Below are 27,706 nucleotides of genomic sequence, written 5' to 3'. Positions count from 1 at the left end.
GATGGGAGGGGACAGAAGGGGGGGGGGGGGGGCAGGGAGGGAGGGAGAAGGCATGATGGGAGGAACCTAGCATCGCCAGAGAGACAATGTGTGTCAATGTGGAGTCACATCCTTATCAGATTGTGTGTCCTGCTTATTAAAACCACTGACCTTGCTGCCAACCCCGCCACAGCTCCTGCTCTCCTAACTGTAGCTCTCTGTTTTTCCGTACAACCTTATCTCCGGGCTCTCTGAGTGAAGACACAGAGACATCTGTGTCTGGATTTTTTCATACGAGGCCTCCCTGCAGCCTCCGCTCTCTATTTACCAAATGTTGTTACTGATTTTCAGGCACTTTGGGACATATAAATAGTCATGTCCTTTCCAAAGAGGCTCACATTTTTGATATTTCAACCTGGAAAATCATAATTTTTGAGATCTTTGTGTTTGACCAGTCAAAAAAGAGACTGTGAAAAGTTTTAACTTTCACTTGAAACCCTGCGTCCAACTCCAGTGTGGCATCCTGCACCGTGACTGTGGAAAATGGGGATTGAGGCATCCCACCAAGGTATAATGAGTGATGGGGCTTCTTTGATTCCTAGAAAGCTTTCATCTTCAGTCAAGGCCTCCACCGATAGACTGCACTTTCTCTCTTTCTGCTCTTCTTTGTCTCTTGCCTTGATGTTTGATGGTGAAGACAGAGAAAAAGATCTTTTAATATGGTCCCCATTTGATTACCACTCTCCTCAATGCAATGCACACTTCTCTTGCATCTCTTCTCTTTGTTTTCATGGCTTCATAATTGGGATACCGTCACTGAACCACGTGAACCAATTTTGCTTGTTTTGAGTTTGTGCTAGAAAGATAGCGAGGCAACCTTTTTTGCACATGCAACAGCTCAAATCATTATTGTTCAAGCTCATGACAACCCTCTGAGAGTGCCTTTTTGGGGGGCTTTAAGAGCACAGCAAGTCAGTCGGAGGCGAAAGAAAAGATTTCAAGATTTGTGGCGAGAAAGACAAAAAGTTGAAAGACAAACAACAAAGAAAAGCATTTGTTCTTTCTGTGCGCTTGCACCCTCAGTATAGGGTTCTAATCTCTTATTGTTTCAGACCCAAACAGAGACAAAGGAGTCGCAGATCAAAACAAATGACTATCAAGCTATCAAACAAGCACCACCCTGCTATGATTCCAAACGCTGACTGCGGGAGAGCGAGAAGAGAGTCAGAGTCAGGCGGGTCGCATATTGTTTCCAGTCACTTTGATGCAGAACTTAAAACGCTGGCAAAAAAAAAAATCAAACGTGTACCATGAAAGAAGGAGAGAGGGAAAGGAGAAGAGAGGAACAGGAGAAGAGAAAGAGGGGGCGATGGGAAACATGCTAACACTGTTTGCATATGTGCACTCGCCTTTGAATCATTAGTGGTCCAGCTGATAACCTTTATTAAGCCTGATCTGGAATTAAACTCATGGACCAGCGGTGCTTTGAAGCTACAACTGGCTCTTTTCCTGTTTGTGCTGTAAATGCAGGTTGTGGTGCAAAGATAAAGCACTTCTAACAGATATTAAGACTTGAAAGTCCTTTGGCTATTCACTAGTACATATTTGATGTCGTTCCTTTGCTCCTTGGCTAAATTAGCATATCTCTTTCAAAGCACCCCCCCCCCCCCACCATCCACCCCCCCACTGACAAATATAATCCTCTGCCATTATGTGTTCACTAAAAGTCAAAAATGATAGAAGTACATTGTGTACGCCACTGACACATCAAAGTATGATAACATGATTAGCTATGATGACTCAAGTTTGTTTTCTCTCCTCCTCTCTCTCTGTTTCTCTCTCTCCCTCTCTCTCTTCATCACTGTAATCAGCACCCGTTTGCCCCCTCCTGCATTTCTGTCTCTTTCATTCCTGCGCGCAGAACAGTCACCTTTTCTTGTCTTCTTACCAGTTGCAGTGGGGTAATACAACCTTTTGCCTCAGTTTGTTCACTTTCCATCTGCCTCTCTCCAGAAAATGTTATCACTGTCTAATTTTAGTTGCGATCATATTGTCGCTGAGTGTGACAGCTCTCTCTTATCCCACTCCTTTCTCTTCCCAAATCGAGTCGTGTGCATCGGGTGACAGGGCAGATGTGCCGTGCTCCTCTCGATGAGCGGCAGTCTGTAAGTTAAACTGCAAGGCACATTCCCTGCTTCATCGCAGTGCACACATCAAAACAAAAGGCAGTGACAGCCCCATTGTGATCTATTATTTAGCCCCCCTCCGTATTTGATCACTAACGCGTGCCATAGTGATGATCATGCAGATTAGGCCTGTTTCTTCCAGCCGCTCCTCTAAACTCCTTTGCTTTTATAGTTTTGGGATTCTCATTTTTGCTGCTCTTGCAAGTGTTGCGATGAGCCTAAGTGGTGATTTTTCAAGAGTGACATGTTCCCAAAGGAAAGTTGAAACTTTAGGTGATTAGGTAGCAATACATCGGTAATGAAATAAAAATGTAAATCTGCATTTGGAGCAGTAGTCAGGTATCAGGTTAAACAACACCTAATTTTGCACTGGTAGAAATACGAGCTTCTTATGTTTTATATTAAATGCCTTCTTTCCCTGACAATTATTGCTTTTTTTTGGGATAACAAAATCAAACAGCTATTTGAAACTTGTTTGAGAGAGGTAATCAATCACAGTTTGCTGATGAAATATGTTTTTTCACAGCAGATGATCTAGATGGATAATCCTTAATATCCCCAGAGTCTATTTAGAATTTAGCAAAATTGCCTTTTTAAGAAAACACACCCTGGGAATATTCTACAAAATAGACTTAATTTGGAAACACTGCCTGTGTATTATTCAAACAATAAAAACAGTTTGAAGATGAATTTTAACCGTTCTGCAAAGACAAGGATGTTATTTCTTTCATTTCCTGTTTTGTTGTGCTAAATGTAAATGAACCATATGTGTTTTTATCTGGCGATAAAGAGGTGATGTATATAATATGTTTACATTTATTATTTTATTTATAATTATAGTCTGCAGTACTTAATTGTAAAGCAGCTGCAAACCTGACTCTTTGAAAAACATATATTTGCCAATGCCGTGTGTGTGTTTGTGTGTGGTATTTTATAACAGTATCAATAAGAGCACCAAAAAAGAGTTTTATAAAGCCTTTTAATTTTATAACACAACACTGGCATGTGACATTTTTACACACCTAATAACCTTTGCAATGACCTGGAAAATGGTGGCAGTAATAAAAAGTATGGTGTGCATTATTTTGTAGTTATATCGTTAAAAGAAAGGTTGTTGGAAATTCCTCAGAACATTTCTCTTCTCACTCCTGATTAATGAGTCACTTGTTATTTAGGCCCAAACTCTGACAATAGAGTCTGTGAGTCATTTCACTTGCATCAAATTGAAAATAAACATTTTTACTTTGTGCATAAGGTTAGCCTGATCCTTTGTTTAAAAAAATAAAAAAATACATACTTATGTGCCTGAACATCTGAACTGTCAGCCATGAGTTTAAACTTCATATTTTCCCTTTCAGTCTGACTAAAGAAAACATGAGGTATAGCATTAGGTAAATTATTCCTGAGAGGGCTGAAGGGACACCAATCAGAGCTAATCTCGTTTGATTCCAAACAGAACGCTGCTCCCTTTAACCTTAACCACTCAGCTGTGCAATTGTTCACTCAGTAGAGAGAGCAACTCTGTGTGTAATTAGCGGAAGACCCCTTTATGAATGGAATTAGCATCATCTTTGTCCGCTCACCAGGAGTATAAGCCTAATTATCCATCCGCATGTTCCAAAGGAGTCCATGCACAAGGCAGAGCAGGACAATTGCATTGTGGCCCTTCTGATGGCCCTGGTTTGGTCTGATGGTTTGTTGAGCTGGAAAACGTGCAGACTTTTGTCCAGAGAAACGAGGACAAACTCTCAAGTGCTAATTGAAGTCTGACTGCAGATGGGTCTCGTTAATTTTCCACCACCAGGTCACGCCGTAACCTCCGGCATGGTCCTTTATATGGGTGTGTGTGCAATTGTATGTGTGTTTGCGTGCACTCAGTGTTTTGGGTGAGATCATTTCTGGGGCAGAAGTGGGGGTGCCCAGAGATTAAAGTAACAACCCAGCGCTGGGTGCCTGCACAGTGCCCGGCCTCGCCTCTGATTAAAAATGCTAATGTCTTTCCTTTGTGCTTTGATGTGGGACGAACAATGGTGGCGGCATTGGCGGGGGGGCGTTACCGTGAGACGATGTAATCCTTTATTTGTCGCCATGCAATGACACCCAGCTGAGCGCTGTGACAGTCCAAATCAATCATGTCACAGGGAGCCACCATGAGTCCGCCAGCTAACTATCCCCCCTACTCCTCAACTTCCAAGGCTGCGTAACTCTAATTAGCTTCCCCCTCTCAACATGATTCAGAAGGAGGGAACCAAGAAAGATATGAAGAGAAAAAAACAGCATGAAGTTAAGGCGCTAAATACACTGTCAGGAACCAGATACATGAGCCACACTAAAAAGTAACACATCAAGCTAACGCACAAACACGCATTTCAGAGGAAAAGGTAGTCTGTGGAAATCCTTCCTAGAGTGTGATGCACATGTTAGGCTGGTGGAAACTAGTCTGTGCTAAAACAGAAGAAATACTATTACTGGTTGTAAATGGTTGTATTTACTGTATTTGTCCTGCTGCTAACTGGCTGCACCAGACACTGGTAATGGCTGCTGCACACTTGAGGGTTTTCCACTCTTAACCATTTTTTCACTCTTGACTACAGACATAATGACAGATTAACAGACTTTTAATTTTATAATCGTCAGAACACACTGGACGATTTGGCCAGAACGTAAGACCACACACCTGCTGGTGGTAGGAAACGACCTCACAGTGCCGATTGAAATCTCACAGAAACTCTTCTTAATCTTAATTTTTTATGGCGGTTGGCTAACAGCTTGTAGGTGCATTACCGCCAGCTTCTGAGCAAAGGTGTGGAACACTTGCGTGATTGGATGAGACTTCATAAGAAAAACAAACATGGAGGAGGGCCGATGTTGTTTGTTCTGTTTTGCAGCGAAAAACAAAAAAGAAAACAAATATGGATGTAGTCATGGCTTTAAGGGTGGAATTGGCTTATACATTTTGCAATGTGAGTTTAAGTTGAGTTTTATGGTTGTTTTTAGTTGGTTTGTGACGCTTCCCGGTAAGCTCGCTCTCATTGGCTTTTGCTGGTTTCAGTCGCAGCCGATTATCGTGTTTGAAATTTACGATTAAATTGGGGAGCCCCTGACTCAATCTGTAGCGTTAATATTATCTTGCAAACTCCCAACACTTCAGGATTATTTGGGCAGATAATCGGCACCGAGTGACCTCAAGTCGGGAATGCTTTTACAAATTGTTGGAAGGGTCAAATTTGGTTTGAAAAAAACCCTGTGTGTAGCAGCCTTTAGTCAGCAATCACCAGGGTATTATTCTGAGATGTGGGTATATGTGTGTGTGTGTGTGTGCGTGCGTGTGTGTGTGTGTGTGTGTGTGTGTGTGTGTGTGTGTGTGTGTGTGTGTGTGTGTGTGTGTGTGTGTGTGAGTGTGCGTGTGTGTGAAATCCACAGCTTCACTGTGAGGAGGTTCGTAGCTGTGTGCATCAGCTAAAATCTCTTTTGATGGACAATCTAGTCAGTGCTTTCTCTCTGCTTTCCAGGCAGTCTTGGGTACAATTAGTATACTACAAACAAACATTAAAACATATTAAATAGTATGCCTACAGTCTGTTGATCAGGTGTGTCTGGATTACAGTTCACATTCAAAAGTGTTTGAACGTAGATTGGTTTGAATCAATGTAGACATGTCGAGGTAGTTCCACTTAGTGGCACCATAACTAGTCACCACAGATGCTTTGCTGTTATTATTGTACAATTCTCTAGTCGGCTGGGAGCACATGCACAGTTGGTGCCATTGTAGTATACTGGCCAAAAGGATCACAGCAAACAAGTCTGCAAGGATACTACAAGATGGTACAGAGCCGGCAAACGCAGTCTGATGACACCTTCTAATGTCCCTCACGTACTCGTAGATGCAGAAAGTATAACGTTGGTCTAAGTACAGGCTGCTGTTGAATGCAGGGTTTTTGACTCCAGAATATGTTGAAATTCTGAGGCCATTTTCCCAATGGGAAACATAATGAAACCAACTTAATTAACTTAATAAAAATGCCCATATACGATAATGATAAAATTCAAAAATAAAAGGTAAATATCCAGTGCCCTTTTGTTTACACATGAGCAAAAACACAGCCCTGTAAAATTTCATGAAATTGACACATATTTGCAACCATGGGCTTTAGCTTGAAATCCACACAACACTTTTAGGAGGCTGTTGCAAGATCAAATCTAAAGAAAACCCTTAAAAATGTATTTCCGAGTTGTGGACTGAACCTGAGACGTTATCAGGGAGAAAAACAAATGCACATTCGAAAGGTCCCCAACTCCAAACATGGAGGTTGTATGACACATAACCCCCTCCTAATAATATTTATAATATTTATAATAATATAATAATTGTCTCCTTTTTAGCAACTAAAACTGGAACACATATTGAAGCTATTCATGTTTATTTGTCAATATGAAGTCACATGTAGGTAGGCGTACTTATCATTCCTTGGCTTACTGTAGCTGTAAAATTAGCATGGCATTAGTTTAAGTGCTCTGCGGCACTGACTCTGGATTGATTTGTAAAAAGGAAGATGAACGTCATGAAATCTTGTGCATGTGTAGTATAGTGTAACTTAAAAAATAAAAAAGGCTGTTTTATCAGAACTGACTTTTCACATTGACCATTAAAAGTGCAGATGTTTCCCCATTCAATCAGATAGAGGCCTGGTCTTGTTTGTATGAAACAACTGTTAATTGCTTGTAAGGCCGTGATTTAATTCAGTTTGTATGGAGACAAATATGTTGTGCTAATTACTTAGTTTTTTCTTTTCTCTTCTGTTTCGTCCTCACAAACTTATGTAAAGTGTCCTTGGGTCTGTTGAAAGACGCTATATAAATTTAAGCTATTATTATTATTATTATTATTATTATTATTATTATTATTATTATTATTATTACAAACTTTCACCACACACCTATTTAACAAAACACCTAATGCCTGTTTTTAGTTAAAGCTGTTTATTAGAGACATGAACTCTAATGTCCCACAGACTTTCTCTAGAGTTTCCCTGTTATATATGAAGGACGCAGCAGGAGATTCTCTGGTTAGAGGTATTCACAACAACAAGAAATCTGCAGAGCGTTCAGGTTAGGGGTGGCACAGCATGCAGGAGGCAGGACATAACGGATGAAGTCTGCTGCAGATATTGCATGTTTTTCTTTAAAGCACATCGACATGGCATCAGCCTGTGTTATTAAAATCTCTTGAATCTTGATGTCATTCTAAGTTGACATCTTCGTCAGTGTCTTCTACTTGTATGGCCAGGGAAGGGCAAAGATACGTACATTCAAATGTACCCTTCAAATAGGCTAATTGTTAGGGTATAAAAATAAACTACAAAATACAGCAGCCACGCCATGTATCAAAATAAACTAGGGGTAAACTTAGAGTTAGGGTGTAAGCTGTATTTTTGTATTATAAAAATACATTAAATACTTTTCCAATGCAGCATGAAATCTCATTGCAAACCATATATCAGCCTACTTAGATCTATCCATTCAGCAGTAACACTGACTCAGTTGATTAAGTGGACCATTTTTGAGAGCAGCTAATGAGGCATACAAGCCATAAATCTGACATGCAACCAGTCAACAGATCAAATAGTCTGACCTACAGTACCTGTTTGGTAGTGAAGGGCCTACCTTGCACCAGCAACACTAACGATAATGACAAACAAGTCATTCATAAGCAGACAACTGATAAAAAGAAGTTGCTATGGGTAATGGTGCTAAGTAATTCATTATTCAATCATTCAATTGCCCACGAAGTAGCACAGAGTTATTTCAGAACAATTCTCACCAAACACCAAACAGCCCCCACTTAGTTACAAACTTAGACTTAGAGAAGTTGTGGGCTATGGCAAACTCCAGTGGTGTATGGGATAAGAATCTGTTGTTTCGTGGCTTTGCAGCACAACGTTGTTCATGACAGTAAGGCACAAAACATGTGTGTTAAACCATATTGTTGCACTGTAAAATAATGTTGAACAACAACTTTTAAACGCAACCAACACATTTCTTACCTTGTTCTTTGGGTCTGGCAATTTTCTGAACCTCAATGTTCTGATCTCAACAAGCCTGGAAAAACTACTGAGTAGAAACCAATCACAGGCTGCACGCATCGATTTTCATTTTTATCACAAAATATGAATCTATTTTCATCAAACCTATCATATACAAATTACGAAATATTATTTTGTATTTCAAATACGTATTTTAAAAACATGTATCATAAATACTGCCCATCCTTGTGTATGGCACCTCTTTTTCATCTTTAGATATTTCTATTCTTTTGTTGTTTTCAGCAACAAATGAATTGCTTGTTTGAAACATCATGTTGGCACCTTACAGTGAATCCTCCGAATAATCTCCCGCTGTATTCTTGTGCTCATTCGGACTTCATCCAGGAGAAACTCCGGAGAATATGTAGGATTTCAGGAGTCTATCTGGAGTTGTCTGAAAGTGGTGTAGAAAATATTCATCCTTGATTTTATTTTGCAAGTCGGACATTTTAGAGCTACATCTTCTGACATTTCTTCAGCTTTCTGTTTTCTCACTATATTTAAGAAGTAGTTAATTACAGCTACTTTTCCTTTGATTCATCACAGATTACATCCCAGAGTAACCACACTCCTGTTCACCGACAAGCTGTGCCTACGAAAGACTGTGTACAGTTATAGTCCACTCAGCCCGAGTGTGGATAGAGACTGTTTCACTTTTCAGAGACTCACATCCTTCTATTGTATCGCTCACTTTCAGAGTTTTGACCAAAATTTCCTGGCATGTTTACCATGTTTACTCTACTTTCATCACGCCACGTTCAGGATGTGACACTGCTGTGACTCCGTTTCAAGACATTTCCTCAGCTTGAAACCATCATCGTTGTCACACCCTGACGATCTGTCGCTCAGCTGCACGCGCACAAAGCTTGAAGATATTCTCTTCAGAGAGCTACGTGTATGGCTGGGTGTGTGTGTGTGTGTGTGTGTGTGTGTGTGTGTGTGTGTGTGTGTGTGTGTGTGTGTGTGTGTGTGTGTGTGAGAGACAGAAAAAGGGATGCTGGGATATGAAGTAGAAGGGCTTTTATCAGCCTCTGAGTTGGAAGTCTTTGAGAGCCTCCTCAGAAGCTCAGCATTTCTTCCATTGTTCTATTTCCATCCCTCGCTTCGCTCCTGTCACATGTAAAATTACAAAAGGCCCCCTATACCCCCTTCCCCCCACCACCGCCCATACCCCTCCTCTTCACTCATATCCCCCCCCTTTCCCCCCCATGTTCCAGCGTCTGAGAGGCATATAACCCACTTAGATTATTCTCAAAATACTTCACAGCTTTACAGTGTTACCACCGCAAATTGGGGTTCAGGCAAAAACCTGGGACTGGAAAGCTGAGGTTGTGAACTCCTTTTACAAGCAGTCCTCCTAATTTAACCCAGTCATTCCCTCCTAGAGGAAATGATAACCCTCCCGTGTACTGTAGTTACACTGTGCCACACGCTGTGTACACATGGCAACGGTGTTATGAGATCTTTTCTTGCCTTGTCCCGAATCCCTCCCTTCAACGCTGTTATTGTACATATATGTGAGCATCACTGCGTCCATGATTTGAAAGATACACCTCACACAGTCACCGTCTAACCTAAGGGATGGGTGGAGAGATTCTACTCAGTGTCATCCTCCGGCAAGATGGTGTGTTTACTGTACACGTATCCTATCACAACGAGGGCTGACTTTGTCTTCCTCTCACACACACACACACATACACGCACACACCCGAACTCAGATATCTGAGACCTTAAAAAGCCTGCCTTCAGGCCTCCACCCTTTAACAGGTGATGCCGTTGTGACATCTCGGCAACAAGACACAGAGCCCCTTTCCTTTTGCTCCCCTTATCTTCTCCATTATCTTGTCTTTGCTCCTTGTCCTTTTTCACCTCTTTTTTTGATTTTCCCCCATTCCATTCCCTCTTTTCTTTCCCTTCTGCCCCATCGTCTCTTCCCCCCTTTCTGCCTCGGGGTATGAAGTGACTTCAGGTTTCAGTGGCAGACACAGGAAAAAGAGGATTAGTTGGCCATTTCCCTAAACATAAACTGCAGCAGGTGCATTGGAAATCCCCCAGTCCTGCTGTTGTGTAGCGAGGATCACCTTTGATTTTTGAGACGTATCGCCTGAGAGCACACACAACCAACCTGTGAGCCAGGGAATGCAAATAGAGTTATGTGTCTGTCACTGATACGTACTAAACATTAACTGTGCGTCGCCAGTGGTGTAATAGCTCTAGAGTGCACCACTGCTCCACCCTCCCTCCTCCTCTGTTCACTAACCCAGCTGATCCTCTGTCCGATGTAATCAAATATGACACCAGCTTGTGCAAACAACAACTTGGCAATGTTATCTGTGCCATTTCCCTCCCTTCGCTCCCCCTCTTTTCCTCCCTTGCCCGGCTACTTTTTTCTTTTTCCACTCCTTCACCAGAGATAACGAGAGGTGATTTCAGTCTCTCCATATTCAGATGCTGCGTGAGAGATCGTTCCTCTGCGTGTCAGCTGCGTGAGAGCGTGTGTGTGTGTAAATGTGTGAGTGAGTGTGTGTGTAAGGTGAATAAAGGTATCATTGTTGGTTGCAGGTGTGTGCTTGTGCCAGGCAGGCTTCAGCGGAGGATCTGGAGAACAATGGCTCTCTGTTGGAGGACACACCTGAGTCAGAGAGGGGAGGTGAGAGGGCCCCGATCGCAGGAAGATTACACAAGAGCAAACTTCATTAAAACCAAGGGGGGCAAGGGGGGATGAGGGGAAAAGGAGGAGAGGGAGAGATAAAATGGTGCAGGAACATGGAGGGAGTGTTTGGAGGAGAGAGGAACGTGGAGGGAGAGGCAGAGGGGCTAGATACCAGGAGTGGGGGGACTGCGGAAAGTGGAAAAAGAGGGTGGATTCTCAAAGTGTGCTGGATGTTGAATTAAACTAATGTAGGAGTATGAGGACAGAGAAGTCAAGGTTACTATGGATACACAGCAGGTGGGACTTCCCGTGGAATGTAGCTCTAAGTGCAAGGCATCATGCGATAGTTGGGGATACAAACTTCACCCTCAACATGACGACTTGTGCAGTGCCCGTTATAAACATGTCTGTTTCAACGGGTTGTTTGCTTGGCCAACCCTGACGCCACACCACTGCAGCTGCACAAAGAGCTTTTCACCTTTTTCTTCAAAGTTCAGTGAATGCACTGTTGTGATCAATAACGACACGTTATGAGTCCCAGCCTCGGCTGCTGCAGTGCGCTGATTGCTACTTTATTCAAAGTTTATTAATATTTAACGTATCATGTGTCTCAATCGCACCAAATTCAACACTGTACTTCCTTGGGCCCTTAGCAATACACATGCCAAGTGTGAAGTCGATCAGATATGTGATACTGTTTATCCTTTGAGGGAGCCAATCCCAGCTGACATTGGAGGAGAGGCGGGGGTACACCCTGGACAGTTCGCAGGCATATCACAAGGCCAACATACAGAGACAAACAACCATTCACACTGACATTCACACCTATGGTCTCCAATTAACTATTAACCTAACCCCAATGTGCACTGTGGAAGCAGGATATACAAACATACACACATAAAAAATATAATATAATACATATAACCTTCACAGTAACACGTATGTGCAGAGAACCTCCCACTGTGTTGTGCATGTGTGAAAGCCAGACTACGGGTAAAATCCGAAGCCAATTCTCCAGATTTTACCCGGAGGTCATGTAAGAAAACGGCTTAAGTGTCCTTAATGCACCACCAATGTTCTGATACAATGTAAAAATGTGAATGAAGCAATACAATGCCATTCACCTGCATTACAATTGCTGATGATTTGACACATTTGATTTAACTCAATGTGATTTAACATGATGCAAAAGAAAACTAAACAAACAAGTCAGGGTGGCACAGATGGTTTGATTTGATTTCTTTGGTTTACTTCATATATTTGTTTCTCTACTACTGCAACTCAGTGAGCATCTCATTTATGCTGTTTCTTTTTGACTTCTTAGAAACATTTGGCTCTCTCACAAACAGGCCTTTTCACAAGGCCTTTGTACTGCAAAAGAAGAGTCTCTCACCAAAAAACAAATAAAACCGGGCCTGGAACTTTTCTTCACTAATGCAAATCTGTGAATTTCACCGTCCCTCATGTCTTCAGTGTATCGCTGTCTGATGGTCTCATTTACATCATATAAAACACAGGTATGTAACTGCATGGATGAAACCCACCATTCTATCTATTAAGTGCAAATTGCAGGAGAGACATATTTTTACACTGAGGCAGATGTAATGGTGACGTATAAGCTGCTTTCAAACATGCACTGGACTTCACCTGACAATATGCACAGATGTGAAAACACAAATGTCAGAGTGAGAAACTCTGGGCTTTCTCCAGAGTTACTCCAGCCAGCCCCCTGGTAAAACCTCCAGAGAATGTCCCAATAAACCTATGTGAGAATACAGCCGGAGATCCTCCTGAGGATTCATCACGAGCGAGTGGGTGTGTTGATGATGTTTGTAACTTATGACAGATGCAAAATTTGAGTTTGAAAATAAAAAAGCTAAAGGTGATAAGTTGGGTTTGTTGGTTTCATTTTGTAGGAATTATGTTCTGTTTGAGATCATGTCATGTATTAGTCAAAGATTACTGCTAATGTGCTCAAATGTAGCATGACGAATATATGATGATGTGCTCCAGACGTGAAGACTGTTCAGTGTTGTTGGATTACAGACAATGATTACAGGAACTTTAGAAGGAATCTCATTCAAAGGCTCAGTAATTTATGACATGTTCCCCATAAAGTTGGATAAGAAGGAGGAGAAGTGGTGACAACATGACAAAAGGAAAAGGCATTGAAAAACTTTGAGAGTAGTTTCGCTCCTCGTCTACCTACCTCCCTCCCCAGCCTTCAATAATCCCTCCCTCCCTTCTGTCTCTCTTCCTTGCAGAAAGTTCAGAAAGTCAAAGCATCCCTACTTTTGCGCAGGATGAACACTGTTTCTGTTCTCAACTCCTCAAACATGAAACGCAAATGGTATGTAAATGTCGTCTTTGATTCTGTTTAATGTATCCGGGGTACAAGGTGCAAAGAATAAAAGAGTCTTCTCCTCTCTGCCTATAAAGCGTTACGGTACACCTTTACAGGACAGTGGACCCCCTGCTGTGAGGATAATAGGAAGAAATTGTTTTGCTATGAGATGAAGTGATAAAGGGAAAAGTCTGATTTTTTTTCAAAGACTTTGCCACTCCTCTCCAACACCCTGCACGCGTTTCTCTCTGGAGTGCATGAGAGAGAAATTGTTGAGCACTAATTGAGTGATAGCTGATTGTTGAAGTGTTCATCTTTGATGTTGTTCCTCGTTTTTCTGTGCAAGTAAATGAAACATCAAGAAAGTGACAGATGTGTTGTGAGGAATTAGGGTGAAGTTGGAGTTTGAATGAGGGTGTGTGTGTGTGTGTGTGTGTGTGTGTGTGTGTGTGTGTGTGTGTGTGTGTGTGTGTGTGTGTGTGTGTGTTTTTGTGAATTTGTGAAAAAAAATATAGGCCTGTGTCAACAGCAGTGGTAAATATGATCCACAAAGTTTGTAATTGCTACAGAAAATGAAGGGGAGGGGATTAGAAGAATAGAGATAGGCTGGGGACTGGGTCGAAGGAGGGGATTATGGCCCCTGTCCCGCCTCCAAAGTCTCAAAATTCTACATGACGATCGTCTGTGGAGCGGTGTTTAGCAGTTGTTGCAGGTCCTGTTGTTCACACAGGGAATGTGTCTGCTGCATGTGTGTTGCGTGTGTGCAGTAGAGCAGCTACATGAGGTTTCTGGTATGATCACTGTATTTACTTTAATAAAAGTAGCTTATGTACTCAACTAAATGCCAGGACTCAATACTGTATGAAGCAGTGCATCTTCCAGTTGTGCAGTAACCCTCAAAAACTTGCGGCTCACGCAAGCAGTGTGGCGACTCTTACCTGATGGGCCCCTGAATGAAAAGCAAGACGTGTTGTAATGCACATGTGACAGTTTGCCCAGGCATCAGCCCCATGTTTGCAGAATCGGGGTTGTCAGAGCAGAAATGCTCGCACGCGAGTATGCCTTTCCCCTCGCGGATACTGTTCTGTGCGCTTGCAGAGTAAAAATGCTCCAGCAGGGCTATGGTTTCGGGCCCATGAATTTTGAGACTAGATAAATACCATGTTGCTGATTCCACTATCTGTGGCTGGTTGAGGAGATATTGTCGAGGCAGAGCGGGAACAGGTCTGGATGGAGGGCAAAGGATACAGGATAAAAATGTCTTTTCATGGTGCTAGATTTAACTTCTTGCGCATAATTTTTCACCACAGTAAAGCTCCACCAGCTCAAGAATGAAACAGTGTCATAGGCCTGGTATTAATATGTGTCTTAAGGGATCCGATCCCAAGTGGACAACTCATCCTTTCACTCCTGGCATTAAAATGCTTGCTGTCTTAAGGTACCACTTGTGATTGGATCTCACTACCTGGCTTTAAAAACTCAATCATCATTTCTGTTTGCAAAAACCAAATGATGTTGTTTTCAGTCAGTCTGACTGTACCAATGTGTCATTTATCAATGTGTTTGTGTGTCCACAACGCTGGACTTGTTGTTTCCTGTTTTATTTTGGATTTACTTACCTTGTGTCTTTTGCCAAATTTACTTCTTATCCTTGTCTCATTTCCCACTTCTGTCATTGTCTGCCTCGCCCTGATGTTTCTCTGGTGTTTCATCTGTGCCCAACTATTCGTGCATTCCTTGTGAATTTAGTCTCTGTGCTTCTCTGTCAGTTTGTCTGTTTATTCCTGCTCTGTTCTTTGGTGTTTCCTTTTGCTTCAGGTTACGTCCCTGAGTTTTGCCTGTTTTGTTGCCTTACTTAGAAGTTTGAGATTTCCTATCTAATGTCTTGTCTGCTATAACCTGCCAAAAAGAGACTCTTCTTTTGCTTTTGCACCTGCTGACCCTGTCCAACGTCTGCTCTTTGGGTCCTGTAACTACACCATAACCCAACATTGGTAGGTTCATGTTGGCTAAGCAAGCCAAAAATGTATTGTAGAGTTAATTATCAAGATCTGAAACTAATCGTAAGCCAATGCAATTGAAACAAGTTACACACTATCAAATTTGATCCTTGTCAGAACTCAACGCAAAGACTTTCAGACAGACCAGAGAGGAGAGCACTGTAAACAAACCATTGGTAGAGTTTCACTCCATCAACCTGACACAGGAAGCGTCTTACTTACTCTAAAGGGGGAAGTTTTTGTTATATCAGTGCAGAATCTTTATTTTTTTTGCATTTTATTATTTAACTTTAATTCTTCATTTTTATTTTATTGTCCTTTTTATATTTCTTTATTCTCTTGTCTACCTCATTCTGACCTTCCTGCGGCTGTAACAAGTGAATTTCCCCAGTGTGTCTATCAATAAGGTTTTATCTTATCTTATCTTATTTTATGAGGCTCTGGAGATTAAGGGTTGGTAATCCTGGAATGCATCATACAACGTATGCAGCACACATCCCACCCTCTCCTATCGGCCCCCTCATCAAAGCTACACCTCCAAAACACACTGACATACTGACAACTGCTAGAAGCCGACTTTTCAGTGACTTGCTTGTTTACTTCTGGCTATCGTCTCTGCTTCAGCGGTGTATGTATCTCCAGACTCCGGTCACGTGCAGTGACAGCACAGGCTGGCAGGTCGCTTAGTGACAGAAAGATACAGCAGCGTCTAATTTTATTTGGTCCGATTGAAATGATTGGTTGTGTTATTACAGTCCTGCGAGGGCGACACAGAAACCACAATTGAATTCTTTTTTCAGACAACTTTATTTATATATGGCTATGGGGACGGGAAGAGGATTTCAACAAATAAGATTAAAAGTGTTTTCAGAAATAACTTACCAACCATACCTTTAGGGTCAGACTGAAAATTGGCGACATGAACTGTTTAGTACTTTCCAGGAGAGAGAGACTAATAGGAACATATTTCTTCTCTATACAGAAACATACAGAAAAGATTATATGTAATCATATCAGCACAAAGAAAAAAAAGAACAATGTAAGTTAAAGCACATGCTTTTCAACATCATTTTAACATAAACTTGATCATAAATAACATTCTCTTGCATAGACATAAAAGGCTTTGCAAAAGACAGAAGTTTTGCCAGTTTAACATCAGTGGTTTATCACAGCCTATTTCCACACGAACTAAGACTGCATGTGACCAGACTGGCAGGCCTGATCCAGCTGGGCTTGACAGCAGAGCACAAATGAAAGAAAGGGATGGAGGGATGGAGTGGTGGAAGCTGGGAGGGAAGCGAGGAATGGACAGAAACACACACTGGAATCCTGCTGTTCACAGCAGCAGGTGCAGGGGAGTGTGGTGAGGGGTGGAGGGTTATTGAGGGGGGTTACGGGCGGTTTTGTGGAAAGGAGAAAGAAAGCATGTGAAGGGGAGGGAGGGGTGTGGGTAACATATGCGCAGCATTCACTGAATCAACCCAGTGAACATAAACCAATGAGATGGAGACCCTGCATGGGTTCCAATAAACGGAATCACTGTTTGATTTTGTGATACCATGAGGCTTTTCATTATGATCCATTAAACTTGGGCGCGCTGATGACGCTCTGGGCTGGGAGAGGAAGTCAAGTCAACACGGGCAACAGCAGGAAGACTCACACTGCGCTGTCTGCTGCCCGCTGTGTGAAAGTAAACAGCGGAGATAGCAGCGAGTGGCTGTCGATTGGCAAAGACACATCAAGAAATACCTTTTGAGCGGGTTGAAGATTGTGCAGAATTTTCAAATAGCATGATACAATTCTTTCATGCTACTTGAAACATGTTATTCATTTGGCCATAGCAGTCCCCTTCCTGTCTGTTTTCTGTCCTCTCTGCTGGCTGAGCGTGTCAGATAATGGTCACTTTAAATCCTATAAACATTGCTGTACATTCCACATTGAATGGAGCACACATTTGTTCCACATTTTTCTTACTAGTACAGTGCCCATTGTAACCTGCCTGTTTTGAATAGGCTGTGTTAATGCTACTTCAGAATTATTCCTTGTCATTAGTGAGTTCTCCTCAAACAGTTCTACAATATCCTGTTACTTTTGTTGTATGTTTGTGTGCTGGACGTTGTGTACAGAGCTTTTTATAAACAGACTATGATGGAGAGTGAGGTTTGAAAACATTCCATTCATCCTACCTGGTTTATCTGCAATCAAGATTTTTTTGTCAATTTCTTTTCATAAAATGAAACTGAATTTGCTTTATTGCTTTCCATGTGTGTGGTTTATATATACGTTTGAATGATTTACCTTACTGGTGATATGTTTTTATACATTGCATATCAACTATTTCAGAAGTCTGTTGAGCATCGAAACAATCTCCTGACCCAAGTTCACAGCCTATCACAATATAAGCTCTGCAATTCAGTTCGATATATATAAAGCATTATAACCACAAACCGAATATTGTGCTTTTACTTTGAAGACAATTTGCCAAACAGGAAGGGATTCTATGAATGTTGTTGTCTTGACCAGCACCAGCAACTACCATGAATGTCTGTATCAGTTCAATATGGTGAAATGACAAAAAAACAAATGATCAAAATCATCTGGCAGTGATTTTGAGTTGCCGACTGGTGCTGTAGTTTATCGTAGAATGTAGAGAAAGACATGTTCAACTTGGTCAGACTGAAGACACACTTCCACTGACTGCTGCAGAGCGCTGGTCGCCTGTTTATTCCATTTCTATTAATATTGAACAAATCTTGTGTCCAAATCGCACCGAACTTAACACTGCACTTTTCTGGGCCACTGAGAATACACTAAATGGCACGTGTGGACCGATAAGAAGAACAGTTCACAAGATGTGCGTTTTAGATACAGGCAGACACACAGGCAGACACACAGGCAGACAGACAGACAGACAGACAGACAGACAGACAGACAGACAGACAGACAGAGAAACAGACGTTTTGGGAATTAGTAGATAGACGTTCTCTACAAAAATGGATACAGTGCAAGTAAAGAAACCAAGGGCAACCTTTTTCAACAGCTTTTTTGTTTTATTACACTGTAAAACAGGATAACTAACTGACTGAACCAGCATTAACATTTCCCCCTGCAATCCCCTGAGCTAGCTGGTGCCCTAACAATGATTTTTGGAAAAAAAAAACACCCTAGAGTGGGGAAGATGGAGGTGTGGAGGGGGGGTATCAAATTACAGTACGTCAGTCTCGAAGAGAAGCATCTTTCTTGAAGACTGGGCGTTGACAGACAGCAAGAGAACAGGCAAGGGAGGATAGCTGAAGATCTGTGCCTTTGATGAGACATAACAATATCCAAATCCCCGACTGACTCTTATTTAAGTTACTGAGGACTCTAAAAAAGGGAAGTTCTTCCAAAGTCGCTCAGAAGCTTTTGCGCTTTAGGTGAAGGGAGGGAATGGAGGGAGCAAGACGTAGAAGGGTGGGGGAAAGAAGATAATGTTTATGCATTAGATTTTCAAAGCAGTTTTTTTTCTGCAAGGAAATTCAGATTCAAAGGTGTATTTCTTGCAGGAAGATCTAAAGGATTCTTTCTCCCTCTCCCTGTTATTGCTTGAGTGACAAAGTCTCTCTGTAGCTTAGCCAGGACTTTGTATGCACATGGTAACTGAGCGTGAGTAGGCCCTACATAGCTACAGAATATCCACCAAGGGGATTGAGTGATGTATAACTCTATACTTTATATATAATATTCTCTATGCCCAAGCTACATATTTGACATCAAAGAGAACAGTAACACTAAAGTAACACCTTGGCTAGGCAATCTAATGCTACTGTTAACCTAAGTCAAGCACTCTGCCACCCACAGGAAATGCCCCTGTGCCCAAAATGCAGTCAGTACTGTGCACACCCGCGCTCATCACTTCAAATTCAAACTCATTGGAGCGATATTAACTGAAACTTTTTTCTAAGTGGATGTCTGAACTCGAAAACTTCAGAGGCAGAGCACTCTGGAAGAGCTGAAAGAGCGGAGATTACAGCGGGAGGATGTGTGTATGTGCACGCTTGCGTCGGAGAGTTGCTGAGCACAGCACTCGTACATACAGTGTGATTAAAAATTCAAATGAGTGCCTTTAGAATCGATGGAAGGCTTTGAGGCTCCATAATGAGGCTGATAGATGAAGTTTAAACATTCGGAGCCGCTGGAAGTGCCACCGTGGAAAGGGGAGGGAGGCTAAGAAAAAGGGGAAGATTTGGCTTTGATGCAGGAATATCACCTTGGGGCATGGCTGGTCGGCTGGTATTGGGATCCGGAACGCTATCAGAATGTTTGCTACGTTCCCCAAGACGCTTTTTCGAGCAGTCCCTCCCCGATAGTCCGGGACGAACTGGGAGGAATAAGGAGGGAGCGAAACAGACGAGAAAAAGAAAGCAGCACACAGTGGGAAAGAAGAGGGGTTAAAAGAAGAATGGTGACGGAGGTAGAGGAGGGGGAAATTGAGAGTCACAAAGAAGTGTCTGCTATCACTTCTCTGTGTACACCCTTCAGTCACATACACACTTGCACACACGCACAAACACACACAATAGGTCAAGTAGTGAGAAGTAGCGAGAGGAGCTTTGGTGTCAGGATCTGGGACAGGAGGAAGGAGGTATTAGTTCAAATGCTACTGTGTGTGAGACCACATGTGGACACACACACACACACACACACACACACACACACACACACACACACACACACACACACACACACACACACACACACACACACACTGTTCTACTTCTATCTTTGGAAGCAGTGGGAGTCTAGTGCCACTTTGAACTTGCCTACCATTAAAAGCCTGACAGAGTTTTGAAGAGGCCCATTGAAAGGAAACCTGTGCATTTATGATGTAAATGTATTTTATCCAATCCTTTCTTCTTCTCCCCCCCCTTTTTTTTATTTTGACAGCCTTTGAAATTTGTCATATGCACATCCAATTTAACAGCCAGAAAAGACTTCTTTGGCCCCCTTCTTTCTTTTTCGCAACAATCCATTTTCATATCAACTTGAAAGGAACTGGCTGAATATTTTTGCTTGATTCTCTTTAATGTGATCATCACTGTTTCAGTCGCTCAGCGTGTTGGAGTAATATTCTTTTAGTCTGGTAATTTTCTGTCAGGTTTACTCTCACAACCAATTCTTCAAAGGTGAAAACAAGCGGTTTCTCAAAAGGACAACAATATCTCTAGACCTCTTCTTTCACTTTAAACTGGTTGTCGTAACCTATTCTTCAATTTGTGGGACAGGTCCCCTTTAACTGCTCTGAACTCCTTGGTCAAACAGCATTTGAAAATTATTTTTGGTATTTCTTTTAACCTACTCACAGCTCTAAATTTGTGATTGTACATGGTCAAACAGCATTTATGGTGTCCATTAAACGGCTTCAAAATCAGTGCGTGTCTGAAGGCTGCTCCAATAGCATATAATGCCTACCTACAGTTTTTGCTGTGATGTACAGAGATAGCAGAATAAAATTTGACATATGAAATATATCTCAAATATAGCTAAGTGTCTAGAGACACTACGTTCTATGTTGTTCCAAGATGTATGTTGACATGAACTATATTTATGAGTCTCAGAATGACATGAAGAAGTAACAGTTCTTCCAGCAGTGAAGATAAGGAAAACATAGTATACATCGTGATGTATTAAACGTCACTGTCTGCACAGTTCAATGGGCCAACTGTGGATTATAGTGTCAGTTACTGAAAAATTGCAACATAGTGTGAACTACAGTTGACTCTAAATCAACGACCAACGTCAACCTCAGAAAAGTCATCCTGACCACCTATGTTACACAAAGCGACAGTATGAATGGTCAAAAGCACGTCAGAGCATAATGTTCCATCCAGCTGCCAGGATAAATGGAGGCTCTTGGACCAAAGTTAGTTCATGGGAAGATGGACTAATGGTGGTGAGAAACAAACTCATTTCTTTTTAGTACGTGTTCGGACTGTCTCAAAGCTTCCAGCTGGACACAGCAGTGGTTAACTGAGAGAGGATGGTTGAGGCATGACAGAGTCAGGGGGGTACTAAGGATGGTGGGCCTCATGAGGGTGTGTTAAAGAGCATTTGGGAGGGGGGCTAACGACAGCTGGAGGCCGGCAGCGTTTCGCTTGCTTTCCCACCTGTCAGTAAACCGCCTATATCCACACATACACCCACACACGCACATTTGAACAACACACATGCTTAATATGAAGATATATGCAAGGTCAACAAAGTCACACACATACGCATTAATTACATATAGTACAAAGGGCAACTCAGAAAGGCTTTCGTGTGTAGTGAGCCCCCTATGGCACCTCCACAAACTGTGCGCATTATTTTAATGCGTTGTCTGCCTAATTTGATGTGATGATACTGAACAAAAGGTTTTATTCTGTTCTATAGAAAACTCAAGCATAGAGTAAATGTGACATCAAATTTTTAGAACAAAAATCTGTTCCTAGAAATGATACCATCATCTCACCCTGACTGATAAGTTCCTTACATATCTATCAGCATCAAGACATCAGCAGTACATACTCGTTTTGTACAGCCAGGTCTGTATATAATACTATAGTGTGGTGACATTCTCTAAATAAGTGCAGCAACACTTTTAGACATAAGGTTCCTATTAGAGCTGATGCGCATCTTACTTCACTGAGGGGACCACCTATAGGTTGAGAAAGATACTTTGTGCTGTATCCTTCACTTATTCACTCACACACACCAGCATGCTGTGTTGTTGTGTGCCCATCCGTGGTGGCTGAGTCTTAATAAACCCTAATCCCCGCCGTGCATCCTCTCTCTGTTCCCCAACTCCTGCTGGTCGACTGTCTCAAGAGTGCCGTAATTTACTGTCATGGAACTCCTCAAACCAGCCACCACACAGTGCACTGAGGGGGACCACAGACTTGGTAACACAGATCACCGTCAAAAGAAAAAAAGAGGAAAAAACATTTTGGGGAAAGAAGAATGAAGTCTTAAAAAAATAATGGAGTAAGGGGGAGAAAACTGTTTTCTACTGACTCAAACACACCCAGCAGTTCGCCCAGCTTTGTTTAGATTTCCTCTTTTTTTTCAGAGGAGAGAAAAGGAAGGGAGGAAAAATTGCTTGGTGGTTGTCAACGGTTGAAGCTGCAGCCGCACCTGGCATCGTGCAACTGGTCTTTGATCACTTGTCGAGTGAAATTCCGCCACTGGATTAAAGTGAAGGTGGGGGCAACCAAGGGTGGAAGGACTAGAAAGAGTTATAAAGAAGGAAAACAGAGAGAGGACGACTTGTCTGAAATGTAGCCTGTGTGTCCTGTGCCTTTAATATTGCATGGCTGTAATTAAAATCAGCATGAATTGTTGTCTAAAGCCGACACTCTCTCTTCAGACCCTCACTGCACAAGCTCTATGTTTGGACTTGCATACAGAGCAATGAATGTCACCTTTGCAATTACAGAACATCTAAATACCTTCATTTATTATTCTGTTTGTGTTTTATTTGTACTCACGCACATACTGGAGAAGTTAGTGGCTCTTACAAAAGTAAAGGGAAAAAGATGAAGATTTTAAAAAGAGGGGATCAAATCCAGATGATAGCCTCCCCTTGAAAATAATTTAAGAGGCTCGAGACAGAACCTTTGTGTGTTCGTGTGTTGTAGGCTCATGTATATGGAAGCACGACTTGAGTGGGTGGGTGAAGTGTTTGAGTCCACAAAACACTTTTGGAGTCTCAGGGGTAAACAACGGTGCAGCTGTAACTAATACAATTGAGGTCAATTTTGACCTCCTCTTTAGACGTAATAAAACAACAGAAAAAAACCCAGCTCGTGCGGTGTCATCCAAGTGTCCGTAAGCCCTGACATTCCAATTTTCGAAACGGCATCATTTACACCATATTTCCAGCCTTTGTCCTTTGATAGCCTGATCGGAGGCGCGTTCACATACCCTCAGGCACACTGGAACACCGCACACACTCTCGCCCAAGGGCACGCGTTTGTGTGGCTGCGTCCACTAGCATCGTCACTTCCCGTAGTGGACTTTTAGGCTTGAAACATTGTGTAAATGACACCATTTCAAGTCGAATATGAATGTCGGGGCTTGCGGACACTTGGATGACACCACAAGAGCAGTATGGAGGAATGTCTGCTGTGTTCAAATCTTCTTTCTTCTTCAAAGAGTTTTGGCCATTTTGCCTTGAAGAGCAGGTTCTGTGTTATCATGCTATCCCCTCGTCCCAGCTGCCTTCACTGCGACCTCCTCGTAAGACACACTGTGTTGTGCGACAGGTGACAATCCCACACTGCTGTGTGAATGTAAAGCACCGGCCACTGTATAAGACCCTCTTTCAAACATGCCAGGACATCCAAGCTAAACTGTTAGCGATGCCGAGTTAACACCTAGCGTGGGAGCCATGACAGAGCGCAATAGCTTTGAATGGTGGGAGCGACCTTGAGTGAAGCACCAGGAATTCCCTCCACTTGACAGCTGGCTCTGACGTACGCCCTTGACTTAGCATGTGCTAATGCTGTCAGAGATGTTTGGGAAGAGAACTGTTGGCATGCTAATCTGCTCTATGTTTGCCACAAGGCTACGCTGAGCTGTGCGTGGCATGTACAAGGAGGTGTTGACAGTAGTGCCACCAGTTGTTCAATCCTCCACTGGGGTGGTACTTGTTGATGAAAGCGACTAGAAATTTCCCAGGTTGCTGCAGACAGAAACAAAACTAGATGAGTCGATGGTGCGAGGGGCGGTTGTCACGCCAGCTGTTGTTGGAGATATCATCATGGGAGTCCACCAGCATTGGACATTCAGGCTACATTAAAACACTCATATACCCATGTACAATGTTTCCAACATGAGGGTTTGTGTATAACCGAAGTCTGATCCTTGTCCTCACAGAAATGTCATATAGTTCACCCACACATAGCTGTTACTCGTTAACAACTAGTTAAATATTTTGATATAAGTGACTTCCTCTCATCTAGTGTCCAACAGACACCACTGGAGAGAGATGACCAGTGGTGGCTGGTGATAACATTTATTGTGTGTGAGGGGGGGTAAACAAACCAGATTTAACAAAAACAACACAACACACAATATGCCAATCCTGTAGCCTCATCATAAATGTAGCTTCATTGTAACTGTGGCAAACTTTATGCCATTTGCATTTTTCAGAGAGATGTTTTAGGTCTCGCACCCATATCATTGTCCACAGTACCTCCGTGGCGACACTTTGAAACAGCAAACAGGGGAAGCAGTAAAATACATTACTTACACCACATCCAGTTAGTCAACTCTGTTTCTCATACCAAGAACGGGAGGAGCCCCTGGTGTAAGCTCGTCCTCATCACTGGCTGCTGAATCTGTTAATCGGGTCGGTCCAGACCAAGCTCCTTTATCCTCTTTTTTTGTTGTTGGGGTGTTTTTGTAAAGTAATTATCAGATTATCTTTGCGGGTCAGCTCACAGCAGAAGTAACTCAATGAAGGCGGATGTACCTGAGATTGTTTCTAGGGTCGACCAATCACATTAGATCAAAAAAACCTAAATCAATACCTATTGGCTGTAAATAAAAGTGGGAGTGTCTGGGGTGAAGAGAGCTGCATCTGGAGGAAGATCTGCACCAACCAATTAAAGAGCAGCCTCAGGTCCCGTGGTTAACTTTAAGGACCCCCATTCACTTTCATATGGCCGGTGCCTCACACCAGGAAGTATAATGTATTTAGACAGAAATTAAACAAATGCAATTTAACTTAAATTGAATGCTCACGAGTGCTTACGGTCAACCAGGAGCATTGTACGAGTAAAATAATATTACATAATTAAATTATGTTTAACATTTTTATACAGACTATTTTGCCTTGGGATGTTGGAGGGGGGCGGCGCCCCAGCGCCCGGTATTAACCAGCCGCCACTGCAGATGGCCACTCTGAGGAAGATTTGCGTTTCTTAGCATCTGTCACCAGCCCCAGCCCACTACTGCATACAACACCACACTCACTGGTGCGGAGTTGGATAACATTCAAAGGAAGCTGCTGAAGATGCTAAAAGTACATCTCCTTAGCAAGTAGTCTGCCATGTGTTGACGGCCTCAGTGTTGGTTTTCCACTCCACACAATTGTGCCAGATGTACTCCCAGGTGTTGAAGTCACCATCTCATCCTCAGACACCTGGATGTTTATTGAAGAAAGCACAGTTCTACCACAAGTCCATAACCAGGTTCTTGGTCTAACCGCTTTCCCCAAACTGTACACCCCTCAACTGCAGACAACAGAAAACGTCTTCAGGTGGCAGGACACTGAGTTTACTCTGAAATCAGAGATGAAAAATGTAAAGAAGAAAGGAGACAGTCACCATACTGGTCCTTTAACACACTAAACATATTTGGGCATAAATTAATACATCCATCAACCCAACATCAACAGGTTGATGCTGGTGCTGTTGCCTTGATGGGTCCAATTCAAATCGCCGGATTTCTGTGTGTAGTTTGAATGTTCTCCCCATGTCTGTGTGGGTTTTGTCCAGATACTCTGGCTTCCTCCCACAGTCCAAAAACATGTAGATTGGAGTGCATTGGGGATTAGGTAACTGGAGACTCTAGACTTTAGGTGTGAATGTGAGCGTGAATGGTTATTGTCTCACATGTAGACCCTGTGATGGGATGGTGACCTGTCCAGGATGTATCCCACCTCTCGCCCGATATCAGCTTGGATTGGTTCCAGCCCCCCACCACCACCCTCAAGAGGATAAGTGGCATAGATAATGGATGGATGCATAGAACCCTACATCAACCCTTACCCATAAGACTTTTGAGACTAGTTGCTGGAAGAGCATTCAAATTTTGTGAAATCAATCACAAGTTGTGATAAAGTAGTAGCCCACTGACACAATGAGAAATATTTAGTCATGGTGTGAATTGCAATTCAATCTCAAAATTCAAGGTAGACTATAAAACACGAGAGGATTTTGGTTAAAAAAATGTGACACCTCCAATTGGTACACAATTCTCACAAAAATACAGTTCTTCAATTTGTCCAGGAGATGGCAGCAGTCGCAACATGTAAACCAACAGTGTCCTTGCGCTGTGCTCAAGCTCTGAAAGTGTTCAAGCTTTGAAAAACACAAGGATGCAATGCTTGTAGAAGATCCTTCAGGTACCCCACACATTGGGTGAGTTTTTTGCTTTAATTCTTTCTGATACTGAGTTTGGCTACAGATGACATCTTTCCCATTTTAAACTTCCATTGTAAATATTTCTTGTAATTGTAAGAACATGTGTTACTTTCATCATGTTTTAACTTGTATAAACAAATCCAGGTGTTTATTTTCATCTGTGATATTTTATGGTTTGGTTTCTCAATAGATCAAATTATTTGCATATTGTTAACTTGTAGGAAACTAGCCACACATACCCACCTGTAGTCTACACCCATAAGAATGCACTTCAAGGACAGGCATGTATTCTTGTGTGTGCACGTTGCTGCTTATGTTTTCTGCATACACATTTGTGTTTACATGTATGCATTTATGTGTAACCATGTCCTCTAAAAGCCCTCTCCACCTCGCTTGGGTTCCATGGGAACCTGTGTGCAGCTAATCCTCCTTTTGGCTGAAGAGGGCTTCTCCAAACAAATCATCCAGCTCTAAGACCCGCTGCTCCTCAAGTGGGCTCCTAGCTCTCTTTGCCAAGCTTCACCAAAAAACCTCTCCCCTTTCTTCTCTCTTTTCTCATATGCTTCACATAAAACAGCTACCTACCGTGAGGCAAATCCCCTTGTCTCTGTCTCTTTTCTTCTAGGAGTAAAGGAAGGAGAAAGGAATGTGGTGTGGATAAGCCAGGCCAGCAGGAGATTGTCAAGTTGAAGAACTAAGATGACCTGTTTTGGAAGAAGCGGCGAGTCTGGATAATGGGTGCTGGTAAAGGGGTCATTGTTTGATAGCAGGCAAAAAAGAAAGTGAGGATAAAGGGATGGATCTTAATACTTTGATGCTGCTCCTTCTGCTTTCATTTACTATGCATAACAGGCTAATGTATGTGTATCTATCTACCTATCTTTATATCTATCTCTCTGGACTCGTATTTCATTTGCCTTATCAGTATTACATCAAAGTCACTATCCTTACTATCCTAAATATGAGCCATGCTCACAGCATGACATCAATGTAAACATGTGATTAAGTCTCATGTGCCAGATATGAATTAATATGCAGTGGTCACCAAAAGTCTAAGACGGCTTTCCCATTCAAGTGGATAGGCAGCTGGTCTAAGACCTCTGAAGACCACTATATATAACAAAACTTACTGTTACTTGTAGTTTACTGTGAAATATATGTTGAAGTATTGTTCAGAACCATGTCGGAGTAACAACGAAACAAAAGTAAGAAGTTTGAAATGTTAATGTGGTTTCATTTAGTGAACATGGATTTAAATATATGGATGGGTTGTAATTACTTGAGTAGCTTTAA

At 42.2% G+C, this 27,706-nt stretch overlaps 1 long non-coding RNA gene across 1 annotated transcript; it reads left to right on the top strand.

Annotated features, from left to right (window-relative positions):
- The first annotated feature begins 227 nt into the window (after positions 1-227).
- On the top strand, positions 228-27,666 carry LOC117762736. Its single transcript, XR_004614056.1, has 3 exons — positions 228-547; positions 10,811-10,898; positions 27,039-27,666. It is a non-coding gene; the product is annotated as an uncharacterized LOC117762736 (long non-coding RNA).
- Positions 27,667-27,706: the final 40 nt, after the last annotated feature.

This window comes from Hippoglossus hippoglossus, chromosome 1 (assembly GCF_009819705.1).
Source record: "Hippoglossus hippoglossus isolate fHipHip1 chromosome 1, fHipHip1.pri, whole genome shotgun sequence".
In the NCBI taxonomy this organism is placed as follows: Eukaryota; Metazoa; Chordata; class Actinopteri; order Pleuronectiformes; family Pleuronectidae; genus Hippoglossus; species Hippoglossus hippoglossus.
This window is presented reverse-complemented; position numbering and strand designations above follow the sequence as displayed.